Source organism: Gorilla gorilla, chromosome 7 (assembly GCF_029281585.2).
Source record: "Gorilla gorilla gorilla isolate KB3781 chromosome 7, NHGRI_mGorGor1-v2.1_pri, whole genome shotgun sequence".
Lineage (NCBI taxonomy): Eukaryota > Metazoa > Chordata > Mammalia > Primates > Hominidae > Gorilla > Gorilla gorilla.
In genome coordinates this window covers 66,654,146-66,677,104 of record NC_073231.2, presented here as the reverse complement: position 1 = coordinate 66,677,104, position 22,959 = coordinate 66,654,146, and the positions used below count along the sequence as shown (strand labels likewise).

The following is a 22,959-nucleotide window of genomic DNA, read 5'->3' as shown; positions in this document are numbered from 1 at the left end:
TTCCTGGAACTGAGGGTTCCTCTTTTGACCATATAGGGTAGATTCCCTACCTGGCTATAGCAGTTTACAACTGTCATGGAGCTGGTGAAAGTGTCTTTTAACATGCTAATGCGTTATAGTAAGTGTATAATGAGCAGAGAGGACGACCAGAGGTCGTTTTCCTTGCCATTTTGGTTTTGGTGGGTTTGGGCCAGATTCTTTACTGCATCCTGTTTCATCAGCAGGGTCTTTATAACCTATGTCTTGTAATACCAGTCCTGTGACCTCCAATCTCATTCTGTGACTAAGAATGCCTAACCTCGTGGAAATGCAGCCCAGCGGGTCTTGGCCTCGTTTTACCTTCCTCCATTCAGAAGGAAGTCGCTCTGGTTCTAATGCTTCTGACGTTAATTGAGAAAATAAAACTCTCTAGTTCTTACTGTGAACATGTTCCAAATCACTATTACGTTGAGTTTTTCTATGATGTAATAAATAGAGAATTCTAAGGGCCACCAATCATTTATTAATTTATTCCATTAGTGGGGAGTAGGACAGTTCAGGTTGAGGTGTCTACGCTACTATACCTGCAACATTTACCCAAGTTATGTATCCTCCAAGGAGCTTTCTATGAAAATGATCTCTCTCTTCCCCAGGTAAGGGAATGAAATAAATATAATAATTGAAAAAGACAAAATTATTCTTATTTTAGAGGATATGATTGTACAAAGCAAAAATACAGTAAGAGCATTTAAAAATTACTAATAAGGCCAGGTGTGGTGACTCACACCTGTAATCCCAACACTTGGAAGACTGAGGTGGGGGGATTGCTTGAGCCCAGGAGTTCAAGACCAGCCTAGGCAACAGAGCGAGACCTTGTCTATGAAAAATTTAAAAAGAAAAAAATTAGCTGGGCTCAGGAGGCTGTGGGAGGGGCGTCACTTGAGTCCAGGAGGTCAAGGTTGCAGTGAGCCGTGTTCATTCCACTGCACTCCATCCTGGATGATAGAGCAAGACCCTGTCCCCACCTGTGCCCCCCAAAAATAAACATTATTAACAAGAAAATTCAGTAATATAACCAATTATTAAATCAGCATACAAAAAAGAATGGTTATTCTAGCTACAAACAATAGCTGGTTAGAATATGTAAATGGAAGAAAAATGTTCAAAACAGAAATTTAAAAATATCAACATAGGTCAGCCTGAGCGACAGAGTGAGACTCTGTCTCAAAATAATAATAATAATAATAATAAGGGCCAGGCACGGTAGCTCACGTCTGTAATCCCAGCACTTTAGGAGGCCAAGGTGGGCAGATCACCTGAGGTCAGGAGTTCAAGACCAGCCTGGCCAACATGGTGAAACCACGTCTCTACTAAAAATACAAAAATTAGCTGGGCATGGTGGCAGGTGCCTGTAATCCCAGCTGCTTGGGAAGCTGAGGCAGGGAGAATCGCTTGAACCCGGGAGGTGGAGGTTGCAGTGAGCAGAGATCACTGCAGCCTAGGCAACAGGGCAAGACTCCATCTCAAAAAAAAAAAATACATATATATATATATGTGTGTGTGTATATATGTAAATAAATACATGTTATATATATATAAATACACACACAGGCATATATATTATATATATATGTATACACACACACAAGCAAAACTTTTTAAAAACCACTTTATTGAGGTATGATTGATATCATCTTGATAAGTCTAGGGACAAGCATACACCCATGAAACCATCACCACTATAAAAGTCATAAACATATCCATCACCTCCCAAAGTTTCCTCCCATCCTCTTTATTATTGTAGGGTTTTTTAACCAGATGCAGTGGCTCATGCCTATAATCCCAGCACTTTGGGAAGCTGAAGTAGGAGCATCTCTTGAGCCCAGGAGTTAGAAAACAGCCTGGGCAACATAGGGAGACCTTGTTTCTACAAAAAAAAAAAAATTTGTTGAATTAGCTGGGTGTGGTGGTGTGCACCTATAGTCCCAGCTACTTGAGAGGCTGAGGCAGGGGGATTGCTTGAGCCCAGGAGGTTGAGGCTGCAGTGAGACATGATAGTGCTACTGCACTCCAGGGTGGGTGACAGAGCGAGACCCTGTCTCAGAAATAAAAACAAACATATTGTGGAGGCTTTTGTTTTTGTTGGTTGGTTTTGATAAGAACACGTAACAGAAGACCTATCATCTTAGCAATTTTAAGTATACCATATTGTTATAGGCACTGTGTTGTATAGATCTCCAGAATTTATCTTGCATAACTGAAACTTTGTACTCCTCATCCTTCACCTCTCCATTTACCCCTCTCCTCAGCCTCTGGTAACCATCATTCTAGTCCCTGCTTCTATGAGCTTGACTATTTGAGACTCCACATACAAGTGAAATCATACGATGTTTGTCTTTCTTTGTCTGGTTTATTTCACTTAGCATACCGTCCTCCAGGTCCTACCATGTTGTCCCGAATGGCAGGATTTTTTTTTGGTTTAAGGCTAAATAATATTCCATTGTATTTCTGTATTCATTCATTTCTTAGTATACATTTAGGTTGTCTCCATATCTTGGCTACTGTGAATAATACTGCAATAAACATGGGTATGCAAATATATCTTTGAGCTCCTGATTTCAATTCCTTTGGCTATATACCCATAAATAAGATTGTGAGATCACTTGATAGTTCTATTTATAATTTTTTGAGGGAGCTCCATACTGTTTTCCATAACAGCTACAGCAATTTGCATTTCTACCAGCAGTGTACAAGGGTTCCCTTTTCTCCACATCCTTGCCAGCAGTTGTCTTCTGCTTTCTTGATAATGGCCACCTTAACAGGTGTAAGATGATGTCTCATTGAGGTATTGATTTGCATTTCTCTGGTGATTAATGATGCTGAGCATCTTTTCATATTTCTGCTGGCCATTTATTTGCACGTCCTCTTGTGTGAAATGTCTATTCAGGTCCTTTGCCCATATTTTAGTCAAGTTGTTTGTTTGTTTTGCTATTCAGTTGTATGAATTCTGTGTATATTTAGAATATGAACCTTTTATCAGATACATGGTGTGCAGATATTTTCTCCCATCTGTAGATTGCCCTTTCACTTTGTTGATTGTTTGCTTTGCTGTGCAGAAGCTTTTTAATTTGATATAATCCTACTTGTTGATTTTTGCTTTTATTGCCTGTGCTTTTGGTATCATATCCAAAATATCATTGCCAAGACCAACGTTAAGGAGATTTTTTTCCTATGTTTCTTTCTAGAAGTTTTATGGTTTCAGGTCTTATGTTTAAGACTTTAATCCATTTTGAGTTTATTTTTGTGTATCGTGTATAGATAAGGATCCAATTTCATTCTTTTGCATGTGGATAAACAGTTTTCCCAACACTATTTATTGAAGAGACTATCCTTTCCCCATTGTGTATTGTTGGTGCCCTTGTTAAAAATTAGTTGATTTATATGCATGGAATTATTTCTGGGCTTTCTATTCTGTTCAACTTGTGTATGTGTTTATTTTTATACCAACCCCATACTGCTTTGATTGCTATAGCTTTGTAAGATACAATAATTTGAATTCAGGAAGTGTGATGCCTCCAGCTTTGTTCTTTCTCAAGATTCTTTTGACAATTAGGGGTCTTTGTGGTTCCATGTGAATTTTAGGATTTTTTTTTTCTATTTCTGTAAAAAAAAGCCATTGGGATTTTGACAGGGATTGCATTGAATCTGTAGATCTGTAGATTGATGGGTAGTAAGGACATTTTTAACAATTCTAATTTTTCCGATCCATAAACATGAGATACCTTTCCATTTATTGTTGTCTAATCTTTTTCATCAATGCTTTACAGTTTTTACAGTTTTATAGAGCTTTCACCTTCTTGGTTAAAGTTATACCTAAGCATTTTATTTTTTTATACTATTATAAATGGGATTAACAATTTTTTTTGAATAGGTCGGGTGCCGTGGCTCACGCCTGTAATCCCAGCACTTTGGGAGGCTGAGGTGGGCAGATCACCTGAGGTCAGGAGTTCGAGACCTGCCTCAACATGGAGAAAGCCCATCTCTACTAAAAATACAAAATTAGCCGGGCGTGGTGGTGCATGCCTGTAATCCCAGCTATTCGGGAGGCTGAGGCAGGAGAATTGCTTGAACCTGGAAGGCAGGAGAATTGCTTGAACCTGGGAGGCAGAGGTTGCAATGAGCCAAGATCGCACCATTGCACTCCAGCCCGGGCAACAAGAGCGAAACTCCATCTCAAAAAAAAAAATGTTATTTTATTTGTTCTTAAGGTAATAGTTTGTTCTTAAGGTAACTAACACAACTGATTTTTGTATGTAGATTTTGTATCCTGTAACTTTACTGTATTTGTTCATTAGTCATAACAGGTTTTTTGGTGGAGTTTTTAGGGTTTTCTATAAATAAGATTATGACATCAGTCAACAGAGACAGTTTTACTTTACACAAGCAAAACTTGAATTTACAAGACCTATATCAGGAAAAGTAAAAAGCTACCGAAGTACAAAAAAGACATAATTGGATAGGAAAATCTAATACTGTAAGGTTGTCAATTTTCTTAGAATTAATCTACTAATGCAATGTAATCCCCATTAAAATCTCAAAATATTATGCTTTAATAAACATGATATTTAAATACCCCAAGAAGACTTTTTAATTTAGTTACTTATCAAATTAACATGGGAGAATAAACATACAGGAATATTCATTAATATTAAAATAGAAATAGGGCCCGATGTGGTGGCTCACGTGTGTAATCCCAGCACTTTGGGAGGCCGAGGCAGGCAGATCACCTGAGGTCGGGAGTTCGAGGCCAGCCTGGACAACACAGTGAAACCCCATCTCTACTGAAAATACGCAAATTAACCGGGCATTATGGCGTGTGCCTGTAATCCCAGCTACTCAGGAGGCTGAGGCAGGAGAATCAATTGAACCTTGGAGGCGGAGGTTGCAGTGAGCCGAGATCGTGCCACTGAACTCCAGCCTGGGCAACTCATCTCAAAAACAAACAAACAAACAAAAAAGAGTACTGATGTGGCACTAATCTTCCCAAATGTATGACATCATTTAGAATTACAGAAATTGCAATAGCAAATTACCAGCACAGAGAAAAAAGCAAATCAGATCATTTACTGAATATTCTTTGTGACTTGGATTTATTTCTAGAACAGAATTAAACTCTGAGGAAAACACACATATGAGGGAGAAATAGGTACATGATGAGGGTATTTCATTAACATTTCAAACCAGTGGGGAAAAAAAAAGAAAATTTTCCATAAATGGTATTGGAATAACTGGCTACAGTTGGGAGACAATTTAGCTGGTTCCTCCCACCAAATTTTGGGCAATTCCAGAAGGGAAAAAGACCCCATATTGCATGATACCATTTATGTAAAATGTCCAGACAAGCAAGTCCATAGTGACAGAAAGTAGATTGGCGATTGCCTAGCGACAGGGGGTTGGGGGAATTTGGGAGGAAATGGGGAGTGACTATTAATCAGTATAGGGTTTTCTTTGTGGGTAACCTAAATGTTTTAAGATTAGATTGTGGTGATGGTTGCACAACTCTGAGTGTACTAAAAGTCCCTCAAATGCACATTTTAAATATGTGAATTGTATCTTAATAAAGCTGTTAAACAATCAGTCGTCCATAAATTTGTGAACCTGCTTCTGAGTTCTTTATGATGTTCCATTGATCTGTATGTCTATGCCAATACCACCTCATCTGGACTGGTCTGGTTCTATAAGCCTAAAATCAATGACTGTAACTCCTCCTACTTTGTTTTTCTATCTTGAAGTTACTTTGGCTATTCTAGCATTTCTGCATTCATTTTGGAATTGGCTTGCCTATTCCTCCATACAAGCCTATTAGGATTTTCACTGAGATTGCCTTAAATCTATAGACCAATTTGAAGAAAACTGAGTCTTCTGATCCATGAGCTAGTATATCTCCCAATTTATTTAGGTCACCTTGGATTTCTGTCAGCTTTATTTTATACTTTTCAATGTATAGGTCTGCATATCTTTTGTTAAATTTGTCCCCAGGAATCCCATATTTTCCATGCTACTTTAAATGGTATTTAAAATTTCAATTTGATTGTTTATTGCTAGATATAGAAATTGAACTGATCTTTGCACATTGATTTTGTATTTGCAATTTTCTATACCCACATAAAAGTTCTGGTAGCTCTTTTTGTAGATTTCTTAGGATTCTTTAGACAATTACGTAATTGCAAATAAACAGTTTTGCCTTTTTTCTAGTGATTACGTCTGTTGTTTTCTTTTGCCTTATCACACTATCTAGGACATCCAATAGAAGTTGTGAATGAATGTTGCTTCATTCCAGATATTAGGGCAAAAGTATTCAGCCTTTCACCCTTAAGTATAATGTTAAGTGTAAGTTTTTTTATTTTTTGAGACGGGGTCTCACTTTGTCACCCAGGCTGTAGTAGAGTGTCACAATCACATCTCACTGCAGCCTCCACCTCCTGGGCTCAAGTGATCCTTCCACCTCAGCCTCTTGAGTAGCTGGGAATACAGGCCTGAGCCACCACCCCCGGCACATTTTTTTTATGTTTTGTAGAGATGGGGGTTCCACTATGTTGCCCAGGCTGGTCTCAAAATTCTGGGCTCAAGCAATTCTCCTACCTTAGCCTCCCAAAGTGCTGGAATTACAGGTGTGAGCCACCTCACGTGGCCTATAAGTTTTTTTGTTGTTGTTGTTTGTTTGTATTTTGAGAGTGCAGTGGCACGATCTCAGCTCATTGCAATCTCTGCCTCCCAGATTTAAGTGATTCTCCTGCCTCAGCCTCCTGAGTGGCTGGGATTAGAGGCGCCCACCACCACGCCTGGCTAATTTTTTGTCGTTGTTTGTTTTGAGATGGAGTCTTGCTCTGTCGCTCAGGCTGGAGTGCAATGGCACAATCTCAGCTCGCTACAACCTCCGCCTCCTGGGTTCAAGTGATTCTCCCGCCTCAACCTCCTGAGTAGCTGGGATTACAGGTGCCCACCATCACACTCGGCTAATTTTTGTATTTTTAGTAGAGACGGGGTTTCACCAGGTTGGGCAGGCTGGTCTCGAATTCCTGACCTCAAGTGATCTGCCCCCCTCGGCCTCCCAAAGTGCTGGGATTACAGGTTTGAGCCACCACGCCCGGACATGCCCAGCTAATTTTTGTATTTTTGGTAGAGACGGGTTGGCCATGTTGCCCAGGCTGGTCTCAAACTCTTCACCACAAGTGATCCACCTGCCTCAGCCTCCCAAAGTGCTGGGATTACAGGTGAGAGCCACTGTGCCCAGCCTGTAAGGTTTTGTTTGTGTGCATGTTTTGAGATGGGGTTTTGCTCTTGTTGTGCAGGCTGCAGTGCAATGGCATGATCTGGTCTCATGGCAACCTCCGCCTCCCGGGTTCAAGCAATTCTGCCTTAGCCTCCCGAGTAGCTGGGATTACAGATACCCACTCCCACGCCCGGCTACTTTTTTGTATTTTTAGTAGAGAATGGGGTTTCACCATGTTGGCCATGCTGGCCTGGAACTCCTGACCTCAGGTGATCCACCTGCCTCGGCCTCCCAAAGTGCTGGGATTACAGGCGTCAGCCACTGCACCCGGCCCCAGCCTGTAAGTTTTTTGTATATACACTTTATCAGGTTGAGGAAGTTCCCTTTCATTCCTCATTTGCTGAGAATTATTGCAGTAAATGAACCTTTTGTGACAAATGCTTTTTCTACAGTTATTAAAATAATTTTTAAGTCTGTCAATATGGTGAATTATATTGACTAATTTTTAAAATATTAAGCCAATTTTGCCTTTCTGGGATAAACCCCACTTGGTCATTACCTATTGTCTTTTTATAAATTTAGTTGGATTTAATTTGTTAAAAGTTGTTAAGAATTTTTTTCATGAAGGATATTGGTTTGTAGTTCTCTTTTATTGTAATGTCTTTATCTGGTTTTGATATTAGGATAGTGCTGGCCTCAGAATGAGTCGGAGTATTCCACCCTCTTCAAAAGTCTGAAAGAGTGTATGGAACTCGTATTATTTCTTCTTAAATGTTTGCTAGAATTTACCAGTAAAGCCATTTAGGCCTGAAGTTTTCCTTGTGGAAAAGGTTGGGTTGTTTTATCTTGTTTGTTCTTCTTTTCTTTCTTTCTTTTTTGAGATGGGGTCTTACTCTGTCACCCAGGCTGGAGTGCAGTGGCACAATCACAGCTCACTGCAGCCTTGACCCCCACCAAAGCTGAAGCCATTCTCTTACTTCAGCCTCCTGAGTAGCTGGGAACACAGGCATGCACCACCATGCCCTGTTCATTTTTTTCTTTAATTTTTTTGGAGAAATGGGGTCTCACTACGTTGCCAGGCTAGTCTCACACTCCTGGTCTCAGGTGATCCTCCTGCTTGGCTTCCCAAAGTGCTAGGATTACAGGCATGGGCCACTACACCTGGTCTGGGAAAAGGTTTTTAAATTAAAATTAATTTCCTTTTCCTAGGCATAAAGCTAGTTATTTTATCTATGTCTTCTTTTTTAAAAGATCTTTTAAAAAATAGCTTTATAAAGCTATAATTCGCATACCGTATACCTATGTAAAGTGTGAGATCTAAAATTTGCACAACCATCACCATCATCTAATTCAAAATACAGTCATGCACAGCATGATGACATTTCAGTCAATGACAGACCACATATGTGACAGTGGTCCTGTAAGATTATAATGGAGGTAAAAAATTCCTACGGCTTTGTAATGTCATAGCTGTCATAATGTTGTACCACAATACATTACTCACATGTTTGTGGTGATGCTGGTGTAAACAAATCTACTGCCAGCTGTATAATAGTATAGCACATACTATGTTAAGACACACAAGATGTACAAGTGGAGTAGAAGTACATTGCTTAATGTACAAGTGGAGTACAAGTACATTGCTTAATGGTAGGGATGCATTAAAAAATGCATCATTAGATGATTTTGTCATTGTGCAATTGTCATAAAGTATACTTACACAAACCTAGATGGTCTAGTCTACTCTACACATAGGCTATGTGGGATAGCCTGTTACTCCTAGGTTATAAACCTGTACAGCATGTCCCTCTACTGAATATTGTATGCAATTGTAACACTGTGGTATTTCGTGTATCTAAGCATAGAAAAGATACAGTCAAAATATGGTATTAGATTGATCCAAAAGTAATTGTGGTTTCAGACCATGAATTTTAAATCATTATAACTAGGCTCAAACACATCTTTGTTAATCAAAATAGGAACAATTAAAATCAACACATTTTTGCCAATGATAAATAAGTATGTTAATTTCTGTAGTGTAAAAATCCATGCTTCAGGATTCGATTAACTCTTGGAAAGCATTTTCTGCATGCTGCTGGTTGTGGAAGCATTTTCCCTGCTAAAAACTGTCGAGATGCTTGAAGAAGTGGTAGTTGCTTGGCGGGACATCAGGTGAATATGGTGGATGAGGCGAAACTTTGTAGCCCAATTCATTCAACTTTTGAAGCATTGGTTGTGCGAGGTGTGGTTGGGTGTTGTCGTGAAGAATTGGTCCCTTTCTGTTGACCGATGCTGGCTGCAGGCATTGCAGTTTTCAATGCATCTCATCAATTTGCTGAGCATACTTCTCAGATGTAGTGGTTTCAGCAGGATTCAGAAAGCTGCAGTGAATCAGATCGACAGCAGACCACCAAACAGTGACCATGACTTTTTTTGGTGCAAGTTTGGCTTTGGGAAGTGCTTTGGAGCTTATTCTGGGTCCAGCCACTGACTTAGTCGTTGCTGATTGTTGTACAAAATCCACTTTTCATCGCCCGTCACAAACCAATTGAGAAATGGTTCATTGTTGTTGCCTGCAACACGAGAAGATGACACTTCAGAAAGATGACTTTTTTGATTTTCACTCAGCTCTTGTGGCACCCACTTATCGAGCTTTTTCACCTTTTCAATTTGCTTCAAGTGCCGCATGACTGCAGAATGGTTGACGTTGAGTTCTTCAGCAACTTCTTGTGTACTTGTAAGAGGATCAACTTCAATGATTACTCTCAATTGGTTGTTGTCAACTTCTGATGGCCTTCCACTATGCTCCTCATCTTCAAGGCTCTCATCTCCTTTGCAAAACTTCTTGAACCACCACTGCACTGTATGTTCGTTAGCAGTTCCTGGACCAAATGCGTTGTTGATGTTGCAAGTTGTCTCCACTGCTTTACAACCTATTTTGAACTTGAATAAGAAAATAGTTTGAATTTGCTTTTTGTAGAACATCATTTTCATATTCTAAAATAAATATAAAATAAACATCAAGTAATAAGTCATTAGCAAAATACATAAAGTGAGAAATGTTCATGAAAATGATGTATAACAGAACCACATTTATTTAAGAATGTATTCCAATATCAAACAGCAAATTTCCACAATGCAAAAACTGCAATTACATTTGCACCAACCTAATATAAAAGATAAAAAATGGTATACTTTTTTTTTGTTTTGAGACACTTTCACTCTGTTGCCCAGGCTGGAGTCCAGTGGCACAATCTCACCTCACTGCAGCCTCCACCTCCCATGCTCAAGCGATCCTTCTGCCTCAGCCTCCCAAGTATCTGGGACTACAGGCACACACCACCACACCTGGCTAATTTTTCTATTTCTTTGTAGAGACAGGTTTTTTCCATGTTGCGCAGGCTTGTCTTGAATTCCTGGGCTCAAGTGATCTGCCCATCGTGGCCTCCCAAAGTGAAAAAATGGTATACCTGTGTAGGGCAGCTGCATTATAATCTTATGGGACCACTGCTGTATATATGCAGTCCATTGTTAACCAAAATGTCAGTATGCTGTGCATGACTGTAATACCATTATGTTACAATTGCTTAGAGTATTTAGTACAGTAACATGCTGTATAGGTTTGTAACCTAGGAGCAATAGTCTATACCATATAGCTTAGGTGTATAGCAGGCTATACCATCTGGGTCTGTGTAAGTACATTCTATGATGTTCACACAATGACAAAATTGCCTAATGATGTATTTCTCAAAACGCATCCTGGTTGTTAAGCGATGCATAACTGTATTTAGATCATCTACAAAAGAAACTCTATCTATTAGCAATCACTCCCAATTCCCCCACCCTACCCCTAGGCAACAATTAATCTACTTTCTATCTCTATAGATTTGCCTGTTTTAGACATACATATGTGGTTTTCTTTCACTTAGTACAATGTTCTCAAGGTTCATCCATGTGATAGCATGTATTGATACTTTATTCCTTCTTATTTTCAAGTAATGTTCCATTGTATGGATATACCCTTTTATTTACATTAATAAGTTGATAGATATTTGAGTTGTTTCCATTTTTTCTTGGTCAATGCAGCTAAATGCTTATCAATATTGTTAATCTTTTCAAATACCAACTTTTGGGTTCTTGGTTATTGTTTTTCTATCCTTTATTTCTTTTCATTATATCTTTACTATTTTATTCTTTAGGTTCAGTTTGCTCTTCTTCAGTTTTCAAAGTGGAATGTTAGTTATTAATTTGAGAGCTGTCTTCTCTTTTAATATAGGCAACTATAGCCATGAATTTCCCTGCAAGTGCTGCTTTTACCTGAATCTGATAAGTTTTAGTTATGTTTTTGTTTTCATTCATCTCAAAGTATTTTTTGACTTCCTTTGTGATTTATTATTTAACCCAGTGGTATTTAAGATTGTGTTTTTAAAGTTCCATTTTTTTGTGAATTTCCTAAATTTCTTTCACAAATTCCAGTGTTTTTAGCAAACGTACTTTACATTATTTCAATCACTTAAAATCTATCAAGGCTTGTTTAATGGCCTAGCATGTGATCTATTATGGAGAATACTCCATCTGCATTTGAGAATAATATATATTCTGCTGTTTTTGGGTAGAGTATTCAATAGATGTCTATTAGATCTAACTAGTTTATAGTGTTGTCCAAATCTTCTATAACCTAGACATTTTATGCCTATTTTTTAAATCCATTATTGAATGTGAGGAATTGAAATCTCCAACTACTGTTTTTGAATTGTCTATATCTTCTTTCACTTCTGTCAGTTTTCGCTTTATGTACTTTGGTGCTTTGGTGTTAGGTGCATATATGTTTATAATTGCTATATTTTCCTCATAGGTTGACCCCTTTATCATTATACAATGTCCTTCTCTATTTTTAGTAACAATTTTTTTTTTTTTGAGATGGAGTTTCACTCTGTCGCCAAGGCTGGAGTGCAGTGGCGCGATCTTGGCTCACCACAAATTCTGCCTCCCGGGTTCAAGCGATTCTCCTGCCTCAGCCTCCTGAGTAGCTGGGATTACAGGTGTATACAACCAGACCTTGCTAATTTTTTGTATTTTTTTTTTTGAGACGGACTCTCACTCTGTTACCCAGGCTGGAGTGCAGTGGTGTGATCTTGGCTCACTGCAACCTCTGTCTCCTGGGTTCAAGTGATTCTCCTGCCTCAGCCTCCCAAGTAGCTGGGATTACAGGCATGTGCCACCACGCCCACCTAATTTTTATATTTTTAGTAGAGATGGGGTTTCACTATGTTGGTCAGGCTGGTCTCGAACTCCTGACCTCATTATCTGCCTGCCTCAGCCTCCCAAAGTGCTGGGATTACAGGCATGAGCCACTGTGCCCAGCCCAAATGTCATTACTTTTTAAGACTTAATAATATCCCATCATATGTATATACTATACTTCATTTATCCATCTATTTGTTGATTGACAGTTGGAGTACAAGTATGTGCTTAGATCCCTGCCATTAATTTATCTGGATATATACCTTCAGCTCTCGACATTTGACTTTGATGTGTCTAGATGTGGCTCTTCTTTGATTTATCCTTCTTAGAATTCATTGAGCTTCTTGGATGTGTGAATAAATGTTTTTCATCAAATGTGGGAAGTTTTCAGCCACTACATATTCACTATATATAGAATTCTAGGTGGTTGTTGTGGTGGTTTTCTTTTTTTTGAGATGGTGTTTTGCTCTGTTACCCAGGCTGGAGTGCAATGGCACGATCTTGGCTCACTGCAACCTCTGCCTCCCAGGTTCAAGTGATTCTCCTGCCTTAGCCTCCTGAGTAGCTGGGATTACAGGCTCCTGCCACCATGCCCAGCTAATTTTGTATTTTTATTAGAGACGGGATTTCTCCATGTTGGTCAGGCTGGTCTTGAACTCCCGACCTCAGGTGATCCGCCTGCCTCAGCCTCCCAAAGTGCTGGGATTACAGGTGTAAGCCACCGCGCCCAGCCTTTTTTTTTTTTTTTTCCAGTACTTTAAAGATGTTGCTCCAGTGTCTTCTGGTTTTCATTCATTTCAAGATGTCTATAACATGTTAGCTTGAGAATAGAAAAAAAGAAACAAAAGTCTGCTACCATTCTTATCTGTGTTCCTCTGTACATGTGTGTTTTTTTTATTTTTTGGCTGCTTTAAAATTGTTTCTTTACCACTGATTTTAGGCCTATAATTATGATGTGCTACTGTAGACTAAAGTAGCGTGTTCTCCCCCAAATTCATATGTTGAAATCCTAATCCTACAACAATATGATGTTGTTAGGATGTGGGGCCTTTGGGAGGTCATAATGTCATGAGGGTGAAGATCTCATGGATGCGATTATCGCCCTTATAAAAAAAGACTGCAGGGAGCTTAGTGCCCTTTTGACAGAGATCACAGGGAGCTCTCCAGCCTTCTTTCTGCCAACAAGAAGTCAGCTGTCTGCAACCTGGAAGAGACCCCTCACCAGAACCTGACTATGCTGGCATCCTGGTCCTGGACTTCCAGCATCCAGAACTGTGGAAAACAGATATTTGTTGCTTATACTACCTAGTCTATGATAATTTGTGTATTGGCCCAAATTGACGAAGACATGTGCCTTGGAATAGTTTTTAAAATTTCTCCTGCTTAGGGTTCATTGATCTCCTTGGAAATGTAGGCTTATAATTGTCATTATAATTATCATTAAATTTGGAAAAAGTTAGCCTTTATTTCTTGTATTTTTTTTTGTTCCATTCTTGCTCCACAATTTTTGGGAATTCAATGACACCTGTACTAGGCCACTTGATGTTATTCCACTGCTCACTGATGTTATGTTTATTTTTTCCAGTCTTTCCTCTGTTTCATTTTAGATGATTTATGTTGTCCCCAAGTTTATTAATTATTCTTCTACAGTGTTTAACCTGCCGATGATCTTTTTCAGACTATGTTTCCTCTCAGACATCGTATTTTTCATCTCTACATGTCTACTTTTAGGTTTGTTTTTGTCTGTTAATTAGCAGATGTGTTCTTTTTATTATGGTAAAAACATGTCACATAAAAGTTGTCATCTTAAACTTTTTTTTTTTTGAGATGGAGTATCACTCTGTCGCCAGGTTGGAGTGCAGTGGTGTGATCTCAGCTCACTGCAATCTCTGCCTCCTGGGTTCAAGCGATTCTTCTGCCTCAACCTCCTGAGTAGCTGGGATTATAGGTGCATGTCACCACATCCAGCTAATTTTTGTATTTTTGTAGAGACGGGGTTTCACCATGTTGGCCAGGATGGTCTCGATCTCCTGACCTCGTGATCTGCCTGCCTCGGCCTCCCAAAATGCTGGGATCACAGGTGTAAGCCACTGCACTTGACCAAACATTTTTAAGTATACAGTTCCATAGTGTTAAGTATATTCACATTGTCATGAATCTTAAAACTTTTTTTTATATCTCTCCTTAAAGTGCTCATCCTTCTACCTTCTTGAACACATGACCCATATATTAACTGTTTTAACTTTCTTGACAACAATTTCTATCGCTTCTGCCATTTCTGGGTCTGTTTATATTGAGTGATTTTTTTTCATCATAGATCTTATTTTCCTGCCTGATCATAAGTGGCATTTTTTACTAAATGACAGATACTGTAAATTTTACTTTGTTGATTAATGAAGTTTTTGTATTTTTTTCTGATTTGGGGGCTTTGTTTTGGGATACAATTAAGTCACTTAAAATCAACTTTGTTATTTTGAGGCTTGCTTTTTTGCTTTGTTAGGTGGGCCCACTACAGCCTTTAGTATAGGACTAATTTGGTCTCAGTATTGGTACAACACCCTTGTGATAATGCCCCTTCTGTTAGATCTTTTGATTTGGCTGATGGGAACATGAAGTTTTCCCAACCTTGTGTGGGTTCTGAGACTGGCTCTGCCAGAATCTTTCTGGTGGGCTTTTACTGGCCTTGGTAGTTTCCTCACACAATGTGCTGATCAATTCTCCTTTGAAACTCTCTCCGTAAGCTGGAGTGCAGTGGCGCTATCTCAGCTCACTGCAAGCTCTGCCTCCTGGGTTCCTGCCATTCTCCTACCTCAGTCTCCCGAGTAGCTGGGACTACAGGTGCCCGCCACCAAGCCTGGCTAATTTATTTGTATTTTTAGTAGAAACGGGTTTTCACCGTGTTAGCCAGGATAGTCTCAATCTCCTGACCTCGTGAACCGCCTGCCTCGGCCTCCCAAAGTGTTGGGATTACAGGTGTGAGCCACTGTGCCCGGCCAAATCTCATTTTTTCAAAAAAGAAAATCCAGCTGTACTAAAAGCAAAAATCTGGGTGGGCGCAGTGGCTCATGCCTGTAATCCCAGCACTTTGGGAGGCTGAGGCAGATGGATCACTTGAGGTCAGGAGTTCGAGACAAACCTGGCCAACATGTTGAAACCCTATCTCTACTAAAAATATAAAAAAATTAGCCAGGGGTGGTGGCACATGCCTATAATCCCAGTTATGGGGAGGCTGAGGCAGGAGAATAGCAATAGCTTGAAACCAGGAGGCAGAGGTTGCAGTGAGCCAAGATCGCACCACTGCACTCCACCCTAGGTGAAAAATGAGATTCCGTCTCAAAATAAATAAATAAATAAAAGCAAAAATCTGAAAAATATATTGTTAATGGATATATATATATATATATACACATATAATAAAAGTATGAAGAAATACAGGGGAAAGATAAATTCCAAATTCAGAATGTTGGTTACTTCTGGGGAAGCTGTGAGAAAGAGGAATGTGATAAGATGTGAAAAAGGGCCTATGATTGTATATGTAATATTTTATTTCATAAGCTGGGTGGTGGGCACACAGATATTCAGTTTACTATTAGTTATATTTAACATCAGACATCAGACTGAAAATATCTTACAATAAATAGATTCCCAAAAGAACAGAGGATTAAGTTATTAAAAAGACAAAGACACTCTAACAACACTGAAAGAAAAAAAGTATATATCTTAGGAGCATCTATGACCTTGACTGAAGCTTTTACTTTCTCCTTCAAATGTGTGTGTAGGCTGGGTGTGGTGGCTCACGCTTGTAATCCCAGCACTTAGGGAGGCTGAGGTGGGTGGGTCACATGAGGTCAGGAGTTTGAGACCAGCCTGACCAACATGGTGAAACCCTGTTTCTAGGAAAAATACAAAAATTAGCAGGGTGTGATGGCATGTGCTTATAATCCCAGCTACTCAGGAGGCTGAGGCAGGAGAATTGCTTGAACCCAGGAGGTGGAGGCTGCAGTGAGCCAAGATCCCGCCATTGCACTCCAGCCTGGGTGACAGAGTGAGACTCTATCTCAAACAACAACAATAACAACAAAAAACAAATGTGTGTGTAATATATAAGAAATAGTCTTAAAATTACAATGATCAGGCTGGGTGTGGTGGCTCACGCCTGTAATCCCAGCACTTTGGGAGGCCCAGGCGGGCAGATCACTTGAGGTCAGGAGTTTGAGACCAGCCTGGCCAAAATGGCGAAACACCGTCTCTACCAAAAAATACAAAAATCACCTGGGTGTGGTGGTGCACACCTGTAATCCCAGCTACTCCGGAGGCTGAGGCAAGAGAATCACTGGAACCCGGGAGGTGGAGGTTGCAGTGAGCCAAGATTGCGCCACTGCACTCCAGCCTGGGCAACAGTGAGAGACTCCATCTTAAAAAAAAAAAAATTACAATGATCAACGATTTATGAAATAATTGAGCCGGTCTTGTGCCCATTTCTTTGATTTTTGCTCTGTGAATTTGATATGGAGAATATACATGTCTCCAGACTATTCTTTACTTTTAGAGAATTTTAAGGCCGTGTGGCTGAAGCTTAGGAAACTGAAATCATTAGTAGGGAGAAGGAGGTAACAGTTTAAGGGCTCTTTCTTGCAGCTCTGTAAAACAGTAGGAAACCATTTCCCCAATTTTAGAGGAGTGAAATAGCAGAAAGACTTGGGGAAGCTCACCAGATCACCTTCTGTCTTGTGCCTACCAGAAGGACCAGACCTGGCAATACTATGCCCCTGTACAGTTAACAGAACTCTTGCCACTGCCAAGCATGTATCTATGTCTTTCCCTCCCTCCCTATTTTTTTTTTTTTTTTTTTTTTTGCAAGGGAGTTTCACTCTTGTTACCCAGGCTGGAGTGCAATAGTCCAATCTCAGCTCACTGCAAACTCTGCCTCCCATGTTCAAGTGATTCTCCTGTCTCAGCCTCCCAAGTAGCTGGGATTACAGGCATGTACCGCCACCCCTGGCTAATTTTGTATTTTTAGTAGGGTGGGGTTTCACCATGTTGGTCAGGCTGGTGTGGAACTCCTGATCTCAGATGATCCACTCGCCTTGGCCTCCCACAGTGTTGGGATTGCAGGCATGAGCCATGGTGCCCGGCCTTTCCCTCTTATTTTTCCTCTCGGTTTGAAGGATTGTGGTAGTCATTAATCATGTTTTCTAAATATTCCTGATTCTCTGTTTTCCAGGACATGGTAGGATTGCATTTCCTAGGCTTGATTTGGATGAAGCCATGTGAGTAGTTCTGGTTAGTGAGTTGTAAGTGAAAGAGACAAGCATCACTTCCAGACCAGAGCTTTTCTTTCTTTTTTATTTTTATTTTATTTTATTTTATTTTTATTTTTTGAGGTGAAGTTTCACTCTTGTTGCCCAGGCTAGAGTGCAATGGTGTGATCTCGGCTCACTACAACCTCTGCCTCCTGGGTTATAGCGATTCTCCTTCCTCAGCCTCCCAAGTAGCTGGGATTACAGGCACCTGCTACCATGCCCAGCTAATTTTTCTATTTTCTATTTTTAGTAAAGATGGGATTTCACCATGTTGGCCAGGCTGGTTTTGAACTCCTGATCACAGGTGATCCGCCCGCCTTGGCCTCCTGAAGTGCTGGGATTACAGGCATGAGCCACTGCACCTGGCTGAGAGCTTTCCATTGTTGGTGTGAGATCCTCCAGATTCTCTTTTCATCTGTCACGACAACATGCAAGTTTCAAGCGGGTGCCTGCTTGCTCAGCTTGGGTCTTAATTAGACAGATAAGGAGCAGAGCCCCCAGCTGATCCTTCATGGGATTACTATGTAATTCCAAAATAAACCTTTGCTTAGAAAGTGCTAAAAGTTCCTTTGTATCATTCAGCTTAAATGACCCTTTGGAAAGGCAATCCTTGACCACTCAGGATAAAAGTCCTCAAGGATATTGGTTACTTTTTTAACACATTCCCATGTTTAATTGTCTTCATGGTACTCCTTACTCCCTGAAATAGTTTTTTATTTATTAGCAGTTCGTGTGTGTGTGTGTGTGTGTGTGTGTGTGTGTGTGTGTGTGTGTGTGTGTGTGTGTGTGTGCCTCCCCTCTTTAAAACAGAAAATTTGCTGCTTATTTCATTCACAGAAGTCTCCCTAATGCTTTGAGGATAGAGACAAGTAGGGACCAGATCAGCCAGATACTTACAGGCCATGGCAAGAAGTTTGCATTTAATTCCTTTTTTTTCTCTTTTATTTGTGAGACAGGGTCTCTCTCTGTCACCCAGATTGGAGTGCGATGGTGCCATCTGGGCTCACTGCAAAGTCCGCCTCCCGGGTTCAAGTGATTCTCCTGCCTCAGTCTCCCAAGTAGCTGAGATTACAGGCACGCACCACTATACCTGGCTAACATTTGTATTTTAAGTAGAGATGGGGTTTCACCATGTTGGCTAGGCTGGTCTAGAACTCCTGGCCTCAAGTGATCCACCTGCCTTGGCCTCCCAAAGTGCTGGGATTACAGGTGTGAGCCACTGTGCCTGGCCCCTAAGTTTGCATTTAATTCTAAGTGCAACATGAAGCCACTGAAGGACAATGAGGCTCTGACTACTTTCAGAGAATGGCCATGGGAATGGGGCAACAGTGACAGTGAAAATAGATCAGTCAATAGACTGTTGCATTATCCTAGGCAAGATGATGGTGGCTTGAACTAGGGTGGTGTCTGTGGACCAAAGATATAGGTCTTGTTGATGTGGGAAATGGGGAAAGTGAGGAAACAAGAATGACTCCCAAATTTCTCTCTTTAATAACTAGGTAAACAGGGGTTCCATTTGTTAAGATGGGAATAGCAAGGGACGAACAGTTTGGGGGAAGGTTGTGGCAAAGGGCTGGAAATCTAGAATTCCCTTTTGAGTATATTAAGAAGACATTCTGATTTATGTATATCAATTTGGGGTAGCAGATATAAATCTGAGAATTTTTAAGTCATTTATGATCACTTTTGGAGAATATCTGTATACCGAAATACATTTTAACATTAGTGCTGGGCACGGTGGCTCACACCTGTAATCCCAGCAATCTGGGAGGCCAAGGCAGGCATATCACCTGAAGTCAGGAGTTCGAGACCAGCCTGGCCCACATGGTAAAACCCTGTTTCTACTAAAAAAAAATATACAAAAATTAGCTGGGTGTGGTGGCAGGCACCCGTAATCCCAGTTACTTGGAGGCTGAGGCAGGAGAATCGCTTGAACCTGTGAGGCGGAAGTTGCAGTGAGCCAAGATCATGCCATTGCACTCCAGCCTAGATGACAAGAGCAAAACTCGATCTCAAAAAAATAAAATAAAAACATTTAAAGGTCAGACAGGTGTGGAGGAGCCCCCAAAAGTAACGGAGAAAGATCAACTAGGGATGGAAGAAGAAAACCAGAAACGTGGGCAATCCCAGAAACTAAACAAGGGAAATATTTCAAGGATAGAGTGGTCAAGTGCTTTGAATGCTGCTAAGAACTAAGGTAAGAGGACAGAAATTTTTTTTTGCTTTTTTTCTGGAGACAGAATCTTGCTCTGTTGCCCAGGCTGGAGTGCAACGGTGCAATCCCGGCTCACTGCAACCTCTGCCTCCCGGGTTCAAGCAATTCTCCTGCTTTAGCCTCCCAAGTAGCTGGGGCTACAGATGTGCACCACCACATCCAGCTAATTTTTGTGTTTTTAGTAGAGACTGGGTTTCACCATGTTGGTCAGGCTGATCTTGAACTCCTGGCCTCAAATGATCCACCACTTTGGCCTTTCAAACTGCTGGGATTACAGGCGTGAGCCACCACGCCCAGCCAGCTATGTAACTTTTTAATCTTAGTAGCCATCTTTTTTAGGAATAGAATGGAATGCAGGTTTGCCCTAAGCAGTTCCCAGCTTGACTTTTTTCTTTGGCTTAGTGATTTTGGGGTCCCAAGATTTATATTCCTTTCCCACTGTGAAAGCAAGCAGAGAAATGGGCACAGCTAGAGGGATACAGAGTTGGTGGGGGTAAGAAAAGTGTTATTTTGTTTTTACTTTTTGTTTTTTTTGTTCGAGACTGAGTCTCGCTCTGTTGCCCAGGCTGGAGTGCAGTGGCATGCTCCTGGCTCACTGCAACCTCTGCCTCCTGGGTTCAAGCAATTCTCCTGCCTCAGCCTCCCAAGTAGCTGGGATTACGGGCACATGACACTATGCCCAGCTATTTTGTTTGTATTTTTAGTAGAGATGGAGTTTCACCATGTTGGCCAGGCTTGTCTTGAACTCCTGACCTCGTGATCCACCTGCCTCGGCCTCCCAAAGTGCTGGGATTACAGATGTTTTTACTTTTTAAAGATGAATCATATTAGAACAAGCTTGTGTTACAGCATTTTTGTACACTGATGAGACCATCCAGCGTGAGGAGAGATTGGATGATTCAGGAGAGAGAAGGAATCACCAAAACAACAAAATCTTGGCAGGTGCAGTGCTTCACACATGTAATGTCAGCACTTTGGGAGGCCGAGGTGGGCAGATGACTTGAGATCAGGAGTTTAAGACCAGCCTGGCCAACATGGTGAAACCCCATCTCTACTAAAAATACAAAAATTAGCTGGGTGTGGTGGCAGGCACCTTTAATCCCAGCTACTTGGGAGGCTGAGGCAGGATAATGGATTAACTTGGGAGATGGATGTTATAGGGAACTAAAATCCTGCCACTGTACTCTGGCCTGGTGACAGAGCAAGACCCCATCTCAAAAAAACAAAACGAAATAAAACAAAAGAATAAGGAAAAGTCAGGCTGGTTGCAGTCGCTCACTCCTGTAATCCCAGCACTTTGGGAGGCCAAAGCTGGAGGATAGTTTGAGCCCAGGAGTTCAAGACCATCCTGGGCAACTTAGTGAGATCCCATTTCTATTAAATAAATGAATAAATAAGAGAATAAGAAAAAAATCAGTAACTGAAGCAGAGAGGATACAAAATAGTCATCTTGGAGAGTGAAAATACAAAGTTTTTTGAACACTGGAATAGGATGACCAATTTGAGACTCCTAATCACGAACTTAAAGCCTATCAGGCCTGGTGCAGTGGCTCAGGCCTGTAATCCCAGTACTATGGGAGGCTGAGGCAGGAGGATCGCTTGAGCCCAGGAGTTCAAGACCAGACTGGACAACATGGTGAAACCCCATCTCTACAAAAAATACAAAAATTAGCTGGGCGTGGTGGCGCACACCTATAATCCCAGCTACTCAGGAGGCTGAGGTGGGAGGATTGCTTGACCCTGGGAGTCAGATGAAGCTGAGATCACACCATTGCACCTCAGCCTGGGCAACAGAGCAAGACCCTTTTTTCAAAAAATAATATATATATATACACACATATAAAGTAAGCCTAACAGCCTGAAAGTCAGTTGTTTTAGCTGGTAAAGAGGAAAACACTGAAAATTGCCCTAGAGAGAGCAAATATGGTAATTGTTGTAGCTCATTTACACTAAATAATCATTTAAAGTATATAGTTATAATATAATACATGGCAATGTTGAAGAAAGATACAGCTAACAAAAATTGGAAAGTAGAAGGAGTGAAGAAGTATGAGAGGTTGGGGTGTGAATATCTTTATCTTACCCAGAGTGAGGAGTTAATGTATATTTTTGAAGGTTGAAAATCCAAGAATTAGATGTTTAAAGTACTTAGATTACATAATTTAAATTACAAAGTTTACCATGAGAGAAGAAAAATTTTAGGAAGAAATAGCTTAAATTACCTAAATCTTCATTTATCATAAGACAAGTGAATATACAATGCTAAAAATTGATAAAAGGCTGGGTGTGGTGGCTCATTCATGTAATCCCAGCACTTTGGGAGGCCAAGGCAGGAGGACTGCTTGAGCCCAGGAATTCAAGACCAGCTTGGGCAACATGGCAAAAACGCGTCTCTACAAAAATTACAAAAATTAGTTGGGCATGGTGGCGGATACCTGTAGCCCCAGCTACTCAGGTGGCTGAGGTGGGAGGATCACTTGAGCCCAGGAGTTCAAGGTTGCAGTGAGCTGTGATCAGGTCACTGCACTCCAGCCTGGGTGATAGGACAAAACTTGTCGTCTCAAGGAAAAGAAATGAGCCAGGCTCAGTGGCTCATGCCTGTAATCCCAACACTTTGGGAGGCCAAGGCAGGTGGATCACCTGAGCTCAGGAGTTGGAGACCAGCCTGGCTAACAAGGTGAAACCCCATTTCTACTAAAAGTACAAAAATTAGCTAGGCATGGTGGCAGGTGCCTGTAATCCCAGCTACGTGGGAGGCTGAGGCAGGAGAATCACTTGAACCCAGGAGGCACAGGTTGCAGTGAGTCGAGATTGTGCCATTGGACACATTGCCTGGGTGACAAGAGCAAAACTCCATCTCAAAAAAAAAAAAAAAAAGAAATGATAAAAAAATTAGTGAAGTAGACATTTTATTAATGTGTAAACAAGGAGACAATCATTAGAAG

The 22,959-nt window shown here is 40.7% G+C and overlaps 1 pseudogene; it reads right to left on the bottom strand.

The window, feature by feature from the left end:
• Nucleotides 1–9,218: 9,218 nt before the first annotated feature.
• LOC134759027 (histone-lysine N-methyltransferase SETMAR-like) lies at nucleotides 9,219–10,246 on the bottom strand (annotated as a pseudogene).
• Nucleotides 10,247–22,959: the final 12,713 nt, after the last annotated feature.